At 35.5% G+C, this 14,030-nt stretch overlaps 1 protein-coding gene across 1 annotated transcript in view; it reads right to left on the minus strand.

The window, feature by feature from the left end:
* The window catches only part of CRISP1 (cysteine rich secretory protein 1), a 71,592-nt gene extending 61,351 nt beyond the window's left edge, over positions 1–10,241 (minus strand). Inside the window, exon 1 of the mRNA XM_064597693.1 lies at positions 10,122–10,241. The gene's annotated coding sequence lies outside the window, so the exon portion shown is untranslated. The remainder of the gene's footprint in view (positions 1–10,121) is intronic.
* Between the last annotated feature and the right edge of the window lie 3,789 nt (positions 10,242–14,030).

The raw sequence follows: 14,030 nt of genomic DNA on the forward strand, positions 1-14,030 counted from the left end.
AGCAAAGAAGTAGGCAGATGGAGAGGGAGAAGCAGGCTCCCCGCAAAGCAGGGAGCCCGATGCGGGACTCGATCCCAGGACCCCGGGATCATGACCTGAGCCGAAGGCAGCTGCTTAACCGACTGAGCCACCCAGGTGCCCACTTGCAGTCTTTTTAACTGTAGTGACAGAATGTGTATGTATGTGAGCATGCATGTATACACATCTATGTACAGACACTATCATTGTGATCTGAAGACTCGTTATGACTTATGTATGAGTCACAGGTCCCTAGACTGCTGGATTGGGGAACAGCAATGCTGCTTCTGTGAGCCTTCCCTGTGACACCAGACGGAGCTCTGGTTACATCTCTGCCAAGCCTATAGTAGTGGAGAGGCAAGAGGAGTTTCTCATTCAAAATGCTCCACAGCTGGAATTTTGTTTGTACTATCAGCCTGTACCTCTGGGCTCTAACCTTTCAGAATGGACTCTAGAAGATTGCTTGTTCATTCAGTTCTGTAGGCCGTTCAATCTTGCTGTTTTGGATATAAAAGACAATCTTGTGTCACTGGAAATAATGCAAAACTATTTCTTCTTTGGTAATTTTTTTGAATCAATTTTCTTTTTTATTAAAATATGTAATAAAAAAGGAGAAGTCTTATAAATGACTTATATGCATTATAGAAAAAAGTGTTCATTTTAATCTTTTTGAAATAATGAAAAAGTTTCAGTAAAATCTCTTTAACTGAAACTCAAGTGACTAAAAAGAAGGGAAAAATTATAAAGTTGAGATTTATCAGTGTTTTTTAAATGAAAAGAATTGGAAAAACCTGTTGCTTGCTCTTCTAACTTACAGGTTCTTTTTTAATAATACAACTTAGATTTTATAAGATTATGTTTTAAAAGCAATAGTAAAAATAATATCCAGAGATGTTACAGTAAAAAAAAGTAGTTTTTTCTAATTTATTCCTATATATTCCATCTTCAAAATAATTCCTGCTTTGCATTTAATAAGTCAAAGAAAATACAAAAGTGATTTGATTTCCAGATACATGTAATTTCTATCAATAAATTAACAGATCAGAAAAAATATTTTTAATGCATTGTATGACCTGTTTTTTTTTTGCTGTTTAGAAAAATAAAATCAAAGCGGAATAAGAATCTTTGACTCAGTTTCAGCTCTGATTTCTTGTTCCAGTGTTCCACTAACTCTATGACTTGAATAAATCATTTAATATGTTCAGGCCTCAGTTACCTAGTCTGAAAAAGTGACATGCCTTTATCCTGAAATACAATGGTTCAATCCTTTCTTGCAAAAGGCCAATTACTGCTTTTCTATAAATTCAAAGTTCTCTTCTCAGTTATCATCTTAATGGTGTCTTTTAAAAATGTAGGCATTTAATTTTTCTTGAACCTCCCTGCCTGGGTTGCTGTTCATATGTACAGTAGTTCTTCGAAAATTGACTGCATTGGTATCCATGACTGCACTCCTCTGGTCCTTTTTCCCCTTTACTGACTCTTCTTCTTTCCTTTGCCCTGCTTCTGAGTGTCCCTCTGAACTGCTCATGGCATAGCTGATGAGTTTATGATGGTATTCTCTTTCATATATGTGTATAATTTTTTCTTTGTGTTTATTCATTTTTCTTATTCTGGTGTCATTAAATTTAATGCTTTACAATGATATTTCAGGGTATAGAACAATGCTCAATGGAACATAACAGAGTGCAATAAATTAATTGGTTTCAAGGTGGAAGGAATCTAAGTGATTTAGATTTTTAACAATTTCTATAATTTTCTAAATAGTCTAAAGTGAGCGGGAAGAACCAATGAGTTATTCACTCATTCTTATATCTTCTCATCCTCTGCTAACCAGAGTGGATATTTAGAAAGAAAAAAATTGGATTTTGTTTTCCTAGAGTAATTAGACAACAAAAAACAAGATTGGATTGAGAGGAATAAAGAGAATTGATACCAATTATATTCTTAGTTTTCCATTCTCCAACCACAAAGATTGTAGTAAAGTTACCTGTTTTCTTTCTTCTTTCTTTCTTTCTTTCTTTCTTTCTTTCTTTCTTTCTTTCTTTCTTTCTTTCTTTCTTTCTTCTTTCTTTCTTTCTTTTTTTTTTTTCTTTCTTTCTTTCTTCTTTTTGGAGATTTATTTATTTATTTGAAAGAGAGAGAGGAGGGGGGAAGAGGCAGAGGGAGAGGGAGTGAGAAAATCCTCAAGCAGACTCCCCGCAGAGCAGGAAGCTGGTCCACAGGGCTAGATCCCAGGATGATGAGATCATGACCTGAGTTGGACACGTAATTAACTGAGCCACCCAGATGCCACAAGGTACCTATTTTCTTAATGCAGCATTTCCCTTTTTTTTTAAAACAATAACTTAAGTCAACATACATACTATTAATTATACTCAAACATTTAAAAATACATGATTTTAATTACACAATCCCTTGCTCTGTCACTTAGTGACTTCAGCACTTTTATTTCCTAACCTCTCGAAGAAGACATACATATCTAGGAAAATCCAGCTTCAAACAAAGTGGTTTGGTTTCTTATTACTGAATATCTACAGTTTCTATTTCTAATGAAGTAGAAACTTCATATCTTTATTACCTCTTTATAGATGACCTCCAAATTTTATTCACATCCATAACTTCTTGCCTGATATACATATCCTATTACAAGACGACTCCAAAGACTCGACTATCTCACATTTCTAATGTAAGAATCTATAACTTGAATAATTTATCTAAAATGGTATCATCACGTTCCTTCCAAAGAAGGTTCTCCTTCAGATCTTCTCCAGGGCTATACTTCATCTCATCACTTATTCAGTCTCTCATGCTGGGAAACATGGAGCTAACTTTGATCCTTCCTTTTTTTCATCTCTTTTATCTAGTCTGATCCCAAGTCAGGGTGTATTTTTCTTCAAAATATCTCAGGGAAAATAGACCTGGAACTTGAGGAAATGGTTTCTAGTCCATAGTTGAAGAAGTGAACAAAGAGAAATAACCAGATGTTAAACACATGACATTCTAACGATCACAAACATCCTTAGAAGAGGTTAAGGGCCCATGGGACATAGTCAGTGAAGAAGAGTAAAAAGGAAGAATAAAGAATTAGGATCATGCAATGTCGTGCTAGTTCAGAAAGATGAAACCAAACAATACTAGTAATTTTCTGAAGATTAATCTACCAAGGTTATACAGAAAAGACTGAAGAAGGGAGTGGTTGTAGTGATCAAGTGTGCAGTTAGGAAGACAATAAATAGAATGGTTATGCTCCTTTGTTTTGCTGATATAAATTACAAATAGACTACAAATAGTAATAGATTTTCTGATGTTATAGCATCCTTACATTTCTAGATTTACTGGATAATTGCTGCTTTCATAATTACCTAGCATCTGAATCTCTACAAAGTGTGGCTCTCTTACCCTTTTCTAAAGTTTGTATAAAATATTTGCTTGGTTTTCATAGAATTCAGCTAATTTTTACAATCATCTAGGTGGAGGTAAGGTGGGTAATTCACTGAGATTTCTTGAGGTTGCTTTTATGCCCTATATGTTTCCACTTCATTGATTAAATTTTGAAATGTATTAAATTCTTCTAGTTTAATTCATTAAAAATACTTTTTTGAGAATATTAATAAACAAAATAGGGGCGCCTGGGTGGCTCAGTCGGTTAAGCATCTGTCTTTGGCTCAGGTCATGATCCCAGGGTCCTGGGATGGAGTGCCTGCTGAACAGAGAGCCTGCTTCTCCCTCTCCCTCTCCGCCTCCCCCAACACGTGCTCTCTCTCTCTCTCTCGAATAAATAAATAAAATATTTTTTAAAAAACAGAGCAAAATAGATAAATATCCCCTCTCTCAAGCAGTTTATATATTAGGGAAGGAGTTAGCAAATAAATAAGTATAATAAATAGTAAATTATATAGTATTTTGAAGATAAAGGGTGGGAAACAGATACCAATATTAAATAGGGTGGCCAAGGTAGGCCTAACTGAGAAGCTGAAATCTGAGCAAAGATTTGGGATATTATCCAATCTTCTGAAGATAAACTTTCCAGACAGAACAAACAACTGGAAAAAAAAAATCACTAATGCAAATTATGCTTGACTTGCTCAAAGAATAGCAAGGAACCAGCATGGCTAGAAATGAGGTAGCAAGTTATGAAGTCATTATGTAATGGGGCCAGATCATATAGGGGACACTGGAGGCAATGGTAAGGACTAGGCTTTTACTTTTGTTTTCCTTTATTTGTCAGCGGGAGAGAGGGAGGGAGAGAGAGCACAAGCAGAAGGAGTGGCAGGCAGAGGGAGAAGCAGGCTCCCTGCTGAGCAAGGAGCTAAGAATTCAGGAATACACTGCTGATAGTATAGAAGGCAATACCATTTCGTACTTTTGCTGTTCTGCAAGAGTGGCCATGATATCCTTGGCTAACACTCACGCCTTCTTAATATGTTTAGACAAGATTTATTTGAGCTCTCCGAAATGTTTATGATAATGACTTCCCCAGAGTACAATTGGGTACTATTGGTAGCTTGGTGGCCAGCAAAGTAATCTGCAATATTGTCACTTTTCCAGGACAGATGAGGTTACAGGAGTGGCATACTGCCCCTGAAATCTGTGCCAATATTTGACAGGGTACACAGATACTCAGGATGCTTCAAAAACCCAGGTCTCCCTGAACCTTCTTCCTTCATTTGTCCACTTCTCATGGCTATAATTAAGATAAGAGAGAAGCTAAAGGCAAGGGCAAATTCAATTCAATTTTCATAATATTATTTCTTCTGCTCTAGGAAACAATCCCTTATAGCAGTTTTCTAGAGGCAAGTCACTTCCAGCACATGGACTAGTATCTAGGGCTAACACAAGCTAGGCATCCATAGAAACACACGTCTCAGTATCTTCAGAGATTAAAATGTATGTCAGAGTTGTTCCAGAATTATGTTCTGAAATGGTTTTCTTAAAATTATAAACTTTCGAGTTGGAAAAACTATCCAGTCACTCAATTTAACTGTTTGTGTCACAGATGGGAAGACTGAAAACCACAGTGGCTAAATGGCCTGTCCCCAGCCAATGGTTATGCACTTGGTTTATGAAAGAGAATTCCTTAAAGCCCAAGTTTATTTTTCCTTTCTTTTTTGCTTCATCTCCCTTCTCTGTAGAAGAGTTGAGAAATCACAGAAAATTACACTGAGGGAGCCCTAAGTCTTCTGCCACCTTTTCTTTTACAAATGGATGAGACCATATGATCAGCATTTGAACTTCTCTAGCTCTCTATTTTATCCTTTCTGTGACTCCTTATACCAGACACTATTTTATTTTCTCTGCAATTACATTTCAATCGGACTAAGTTTCAGTGTGACCCTGAAGCCATGACAAGTTTGCTTCTTTAGAGAGCAAGGCAAATATAGTACTGTTAGGCATGGCAAATAATACACGAGGAAAAAGATAAAGATAATTTCTACCAAGGTTGCATCCTACATTATTCTGGCATGGAAATTTAAAAAAAAAATAAAAACACTTTTAAAATCACTGAAAAATGTAGGATCCCATGTCTACTACTGTACAATATGATGTATGAGCCTAGTTAAGCCTCTGATGTAGATTGGGGAATGACTCCCCCAAACACACTCATTCCAGTTCCTTACCAAGTCCAACCCAAGGGAGGTGAGTTGCCCTCCAGTCTTCCCTGAAGTCAATCAGTTATATATACAAAGCCCCTCTGCTCCATGGCAGTTTCGCTTCTCTCTGTCTTGTGCAGTATTCATAGCTATCAACAAGCCAGAAAGGAAGGAGGAAAGATGAGGATGATAAAGACAGGAAACTCAAGTTGATAGAAGAAAGATATCCTAGTAATATAACCTTGGTCAAAGCAGTCATCAAGAGTACAGGGTTCACGTCAGTGCAGGGCAGGAGCACCTTGAACTTCTTAGAATGTTGCAACTACCAGTTAATTGTAGGCAGCAAGGATCTGAATTAACACATTTTACTAAACACACAGAATAACAGGACATTAGAAAACTTGCAAAGTTCCAAAATATACTTCACTGTAATATTGTAATACACACAGGATTTACACATGAAATATATATACACACACACACATATATGCATTATATGTAATATGGATATTATATTATATAATTTATGTAATTTTAGGGAAATCATTCACAAAAGATAGATGAGCAACATTTATTTCTGAGATAGATGTACTTTTGAGAAAAGTTACTATCAGTTTGCCTTAGCTTTGTGTTCTGTATGTTAAATGATGTCTGGAAGAAAAATGAAAAAGAAAACATTAGCTTTGTTAACCTAGTAAAAGAGTAATTAGCTATTTCTCTATAGAGGCATGTTTTGATTGTAATAATTAGGTTAGACTACATTAATAGATAAAAACATAGTTGCCTTTGAACAACATGGGTTTGATGTCCATGGGTCCACTTACATGTGGATTTTTCTTGATGAAGACAGTATAGTACTGTATGTATTCTCTCTTCCTTATGATTTTCTTAATAACATTTTCCTTTCCCTAGCTTACTCTAAGAATATAGCATATAATACATATAACATAAAAATACATGTTAACTGACTGTTTATGTAACTGGTGAGACTTCCAGTCTACAGTAGGGTATTAGTAGCTAAGTTTTTGGGAAGTCAAAAGTTATATGCAGATACTCGACAGTATGGGGTGGGGGTGAGTTGTCTGTGCTCTTTAAACTCTGCATTGTTCAATGGTTGACTGTAATTCCAAACAGGGGAGGTGTTTCATCACTAGTCAAACACTACCTAGAACCTTGCCTTTGATTCTAGGAAAGAAAATGGAATACAATAGAAATCCTGGAGCAGTATCTAGATAGCAGTGCCAGAATGATATGAGAATGGGAAACCACATTATATAAGAAAGAAAGAGAATGTTTAGCAAAAGCAATATAAAATTCAAGGGGAGACTATCAAGATATCTTCAGATATTTGAAAGATGGACATGGGAAGGTGGCTAAACTTGTTAAATATGATCTCGAAATATACAACTTTATATGAATGTTACAGGGAAGGCTGATTATGAAGATAGTTTTTAAAACTTTGAGATCAGCTATCTAAAAGTAGAATCAGTTACTTTGGGAAGTTGTAAATGTACTGTCTTAGGGTTATTCAAGAACAAGTTGGGTAACTACTCGGTGGGAACATGTTGGAAAGAATTCACACATCAAATGGAAGCTGGACTAAAAACATAGGATTATTTTTTTATCTTTTAATCTTATATTCCATTTGGAAAATAAATGAGCATGAAACCTGGACTATTACCCCACACAAAGAATGGTTTGTGACTGATTAGTCTATTTATATGTCAAAGCCCAAAGAACATGAAAGATGCATTTTGTACAGCCATTGAACTAAGCATATTGGAACACTTGGATCTCCAGAATGAATTCTGTGGTTGGTATTAGAGTCATCAGTTATAAATACATTTAAATATTATTTGGCTTTTCTTTCTGAGCTGTGTGTGTGTGTGTGTTTTAGAAACAGCTAATTGACAACTATCTTTTGAGTACCTGATCTATGGCACATTTTATTGGTATTAATCAGTATACAGAGTTTTACAGATACAATTTCTTAATTCAAGGGGTTTACCTTTTTCCTCTTTCTTTTTTGCCTTTTTCTCCTTTTCTCTCTACATATTTCTACACTCCAAACATCTTACTTTTTTACTTCACCCTAGACAAAGTTTTTAATCCAAGCTTGGTCATCTGTTAGCTATTTTATCTTAGTCAAATTACTACTTTCTTAAGTTTGGGTTTCCATATTTGTGGAAGATAATAATAGAACCAAATTCATAGTGAGGACTAAGTGAGATATGGACATAGCTTTTAGCATATTGTGTGTGTTTATTCATTCACCACTAGCTATTATATTCTTGTTCAAACTTACTGTCACATCTACCCTTATATTCTCTCATTAAATTATTCTTGCTCTGGTCCATCAGAAACCGCCCCCCCCCCCAAAACCACCAATCTCTACCACATTGTTTTCACCTATTCTGTTGTTTGTGACCATCCTACCTTCTTTTGAAAAGGATGGACTTCCTACTTCACTTAAAACCTCTACACATCCATTCCTTGACTCTCACTTCCTGCCTTTACATAGAGAGATGTGCAAATTTATTTATAATGTCACTGAAGTCTGGGTCTGGTAAACAGTAGGGATTATCCAGTCAACCCACTTGTTTGAGAGATGAGAAACCTGAGGTACCAAAGACAGGGTCTGAACTTTTTAAGATAACAGAGCAATTGGTTAATAGGTGCATCTTAGTAGCAGAGTAAAGTGCTCCTGTACTCCAGGGTAGCCCATATCCTTAGCTCCAAACAGTTCTAAGTGAGAGTAGGAGTATACAGGATAAAGGAAGAACAGTTTAACCGATAACCCTCAGTGGAAAATAGGACAGTGTTTTGGGTATTAAAGAAGGAATAAATTAGTGAAGAAGCTAACATTTTTAGTATTTACTATGTTCTAAGCAGTACATTTCTTTATATTTATGCTATTTAATTCTCAATAACAAAACAAAAATGTATGAAGATACTTTTTCTGCATTTCTTAATCGAGGAAACTGAGGTTCAAATGAATTATATTATTTGGCAAAAGTTAAATACACAGCTAATAAGTGGTAGTGCCACCATCTTAACCTATGTTTCTATGACTAAAATCTGTTCTATTTTGCTGCTTTTATGGCAATACTCACTCTTCTCAGTCTTGGCAATTATATAATTTTAGTCTTCCCAGGCAAATAAGACCTCTTCACCTAGGGATGTTCAAGATTTTTAGGATGTATTTGCCTTCGGGAGAAAAGCTGGATATAGAAATTAACTATGTAGGCTGTCACCTGTTGTGATTTCTGGGTACTTGGACATCTAATTTAAAGAACTCCTCACTAGGGTACTTACCCCTGAGATTATTCTACCAGAAGTTGGATCTCACCTAGACAGATGATGATAAAATTCCCAAACCCCAAGGATACAGAGAAAATTTTAATGTCAGAGAGAGCGAAAGAGTGAGAATAAAGAATTTTTTCTACAAATATCAAGAATTGTTTGAACCTCAGACTTTTCTCTGGCAACTCTCGATAACAAAGAGACATTGGAGCAATATAGTCAATCTGTATGTTATTTATGTTTAATGCAACATCCTTTGTAAGAGCAAAAATTTAGAAAAATGATCATCTAACTTTCAGAAAAAAAGAAGTTTCTGTGGTGCGAATATTCCCACCATGCCCCATTTCAAGCCACCAACGTGAATTTGCTGACTGTCAAATTGAAAGAGAGATGCATATTTTTCTTTTGTAAGCCTAGTGCAAATTGTCATGTGCATATGATATGGATATATGTGTTTTAATATTGATACAGGTATGTTTATATGTTTATACATAAAAAAAGAAGGCCTGGAAGAATATGCGAAAAATATTTTATCAATTTGCTCTAGAGAGAAGAGAGAATTTAAGATATATTTGATGAAAGGGAACCTTTCCATTTTTTTCAGTATATTTTTACATCTTTCAAAAATATTTTTAAAAAGTATACATAAAAAGTAGGTTAGTAAATGTATATTTAAGTTTTCACAAATTGAACAAACCTATATAACCACTACTCAGAAGCAGAGCATTATCAACACCACTCATATATCTGCCTCAATACACAAAAATAACAATTATTCTGATTTCTAGCCATATAGATCAGTTTTGCCTGCTTTTGTAATTTACATAAATGCTATAGCATATATTATGCTAATTATTTAACCTAAATACTCAATGATGTAGACATTCATTTCAATTAATGATAATGATTAAATTATTGATGACACAATGAACATTTTTATACATCATGAATTCCTTTGTATCAAACTTCTTTCATGCAATATTTTTGAGAGATTTATCAGTAAACATATCAAAATAGGCAATAAAAATAGTAAACAAAATTGTTATATGTAGTAAAGATCATTTATTCTCATTGCTGTGAATATAATTCTATTGTGTGAATATAATTCAACTTATTCAAAATTCCACTGTTGATGACCTCAAGTTATTCCATGAACTGAGGTTGGTAATACCTACTTGAATTAATCTCCCCATTTCCCCTCACCAGTACCTTGGGCCGCTTGAATTTAACACCAGCCTGTGCATTTCTGTGCAGCCCCTGGACTTCTCAGATTCTTTGGAATAGAGGCTGATCCTTTCAGATTACCTGGTGAGTATCATATGTCACCTCAGAGGTTTTTAATCCTGGCTCCAGAGAGTTCATAGAATTCAAGGGGTACTTAAATAGATGGGGAAAAAAGCAATCTTAAAAAATATAGATGCCACTCTACTTTCTAAGAAGTAATAAAGAAGGATGTTCCAACTAGGTAAATATGCAATTTTGACTTTGGCCAAATGATGTCACCAGTGAGGAATGGCTTTTATTAATTTATTCAGCAATCACTTAAGAGATCATATCTCTTTAGATAAATTTTATACACAGAAGCTTTGTATTTAGGTTTAAATAACAATATAGTTATGTCACCAGTGAGGAATGGCTTGGTGACTTTAATCTGCCAATCAGTAAGATGGACTGTTTTTAAGGCCTTATGAGAAAAGTAAGTCAAGTAGCTATGAAAATGCATTGATTAAACACTAATATTCAACTATGCTACCTAGGGAGTAAATCAACACTACTTCAGACCAACACACAAGAAAGGGTTTAGGGAGGAAGGCACAAGTGAATGAGAGAGTGAGAGATTCAAATTACTTCCCTACAGGACAGATAGCAGTTTCAGTTCCCTGAGGGTAAAGGAAGCCTCTAGCTGTAGATGGACATGCTTGGTGGTCAGCATTGTCCGAGAGTACAGGCAGCAGAGACGTAAAGAGAAACAGTGACACCTGACCTAGAAGAATAGGAGAGTGCAGTTTTGTGGATAAGTCATATTATTCCAAGACTCCTCTGGAGCCTTGGCAGTGACCAGTGACATTTATTCTAAAGCCAGTGAGAGGTATGAGCCACTGATATTCAGAAGTGAATGGTCAGGGCGCCTGGGTGGCTCAGTTGGTTAAGCGACTGCCTTCAGCTCAGGTCATGATCCCAGGGTCCTGGGATCGAGTCCCACATCGGGCTCCCTGCTCAGCGGGGAGCCTGCTTCTCCCTCTCCCACTCCCCCTGCTTGTGTTCCCTCTCTCGCTGTGTCTCTCTCTGTCAAATAAATAAATAAAATCTTTAAAAAAAAAAAAAAGAAGTGAATGGTCATATGTTCACAAACATATCTATATTATGATAAAGTTGTAATTGTTTTTATTGAATCTATACCTCACTTATAAGGAAAAATGATGGATGAAAGAGTTCGAAGAGGTACAGAGGACACAATTCTTGGAATCCCAACAAGAAGGCACATGATAAGGAGGTAAAATAATAATGTCTTGATTGTGTCATCATGATATTTCTCAATTTTTGTCTAGAGAGGAAATTCCAATGACTCTCTGTGGACTTAGTCATAGTTTTTCTTTTCTTTTCTTTTCTTTTTTTTTTTTTTTTTAAGATTTTATTTATTTATTTGACAGAGAGACACAGCGAGAGAGGGAACACAAGCAGGGGGAGTGGGAGAGGGAGAAGCAGGCTTCCCGCTGAGCAGGGAGCCCGATGCAGGGCTCGATCCCAGGACCCTGGGATCATGACCTGAGCCGAAGGCAGACGCTTAACGACTGAGCCACCCAGGCGCCCCTAGTCATAGTTTTTCATAAGTGATGATGCGATATGAGAAAGCTGGTAACTATAACTTTTTTTTTTATTTGACCCATGCTGGTAGAATGGGTCAAATCATAGAATGGCTTTTGATGAGATTTTAAAATGATAGGTTAAAAATGGTGTCTTTTCTATCAACATGGATAAAATTTGTTGGTTGAATAAAAGACACGTTCTAGAGGTATCACCTTTCCCCTACAATCCTCTTCCACAACCCAAATATGGGAAAGGTGATATATCTCACACATGTCTGCCGAGCCAATTTTCAAAACCTTGATATAAATATGTAGCCTAGCATACTTATCAGTAGTGTCCCAACCAAATAGGTCTTACAAAGCAAAGATATAGGTGCATGCAATGCATTGTTTTGGCTTAGATTGTAGCCTTATGATGAATATTGCAGTGCTTTTATTAATTTATTCAGCAATCACTTAATAATAAAATATGGAGGAATAGTAAAATGATTTAGACATGATCTCTCTTCCAAAGGAGCTTGTAGTCTGTGCCAGAGAAAGACATGTAAGGAAATTACTCTGAAAATAATTATTTTTCCTGGTCAAAAATGATGTATATACATGTTGCTAGGGTTGCACATAGAAGGCAGTATATAAATCTGCTTCAAAATAAATATATACATATATAAATTTCCTAAAGTTTTGTATAACAGAATTCCAGTTACTCAAGATTTTCCAGGAATCTCATAAACATAATGATTTTTTTTAGCTTGGTATTTTATTATTTTATTTTTATTTTTAATTTTTTAATTTTTAATTTTTATTAAAGTATAATTTATATATTATGTTATATTACTTCCAGGTGTACAATATAACGAAATGTAATAAAATTTTAATCATTAAATCCTTTTGATTAAAGATTTCTTGTGGGGCTGTACTATTTTTGATGCCAGAATTAGAAAATTTTAATTTTGGAATGCAAGATATAATTGAAGTATTTTTCCATGTTATAACCACAGGGACCATAACACAAGCATTATTTCATCTGGGAAAAACAAACTGATTTATAAGTGTTTTATTATCTGGGGTGCCTGGGTTGCTCAGTCGGTTGAGCATCTGACTCTTGGGTTTGGCTCAGGTTATGATCTCATGGGTCCTGAGATTGAGCACTGCGTTGGGTCTGTACTCAGAGGGAGTGTGCTTGAAAGATTCTCTCCGCCCCCCCCCCCCAACTCACTCATGCTTTCTCTCTCTCTAAAATAAGTAAATAAGTCTTTTTAAAAAAGAGTTTTAAAGGTTTTATTATCTATTATGGACATTGTAACCCAGAGATGGAAGAGTAAGAAAAGCTTCATGGAAGACATAAGAATCATCATGTGTTTTGAAGAATAAGAACTTTTACAGATTGAAAACAAAGAAGGATATTTTTAAAAGTACAACTCAGCAAGATCAGTCTTGGAGTTATGAATGTCACTAGAGGTAGGGATTGGCACTAAGATTAGGAAGAATAACTGACAGGGGTAATATTCTATAGAAGTGATGAATAAGATGCTTAAGAATGAGAATGACTTTAGAAATTTTCTTTTCTAAAGATTAGCCTGGTAAAGTTGTGAAGTGACAATTTTTTTTAATAGGAAAACTGAGAGCAAAGAGAAGCAAATAACAGACTATTACAATATAGCCAATCAAGGATGACAAATAATATAAATTCTGTGCTGCTGACCAGATGACACTAAAGAGAAAGGGGGCTCCCGACGATTCACCTTGGCACTTAGAACATATGGACCTCTGTGATCCAAATTTAAAAACCAAAAAATATGGTAAATCCAGCATATGTCTGGATTCCAAATTCAAAAACCAAAGTTGTCATGAAGGGAAGGAATATTGTTCTGAAGTTCCAGGACATGAAAAATACAATTATCTGTAATTTTAGGCAACAGGTGAGGGTTGATTGTTAATTACCAAGACTTATGTAAGGTGATTTTAGAAAGAGCACAAAAGAAGACCCAATCTTAAATGACAGCTCTGGCAGGTATTGTGTGAGAGAAGAAGGAGGCTGAGGCTGAGATTACCTTGGGATTGGGGTTAAGACTCGTGTTCATGACTTCACTATAAGGTTAAGACTCGTGTTCATAACTTCACTTTAAATAAACTATCCACCCAAAGTAGAGTTTGACAGTCAATCTTCAATCTGACATTTTCATGGCTTTCTAGAATCCTAAATAGTTCCCTGAGCAACATTAAAGCCTAATGTGAGCAAGCTGGGTCTCACCTGGTGGAGAGCAGGAGAGACTATTATACTACCTGTGAGTACTTCTGGACTATTTGCTCT

The sequence above is a fragment of the Mirounga angustirostris genome, unplaced genomic scaffold, assembly GCF_029215605.1.
Source record: "Mirounga angustirostris isolate CCGP_5_RB_7025 unplaced genomic scaffold, mMirAng1.0.hap1 SCAF_8, whole genome shotgun sequence".
NCBI classification, from domain to species: Eukaryota; Metazoa; Chordata; class Mammalia; order Carnivora; family Phocidae; genus Mirounga; species Mirounga angustirostris.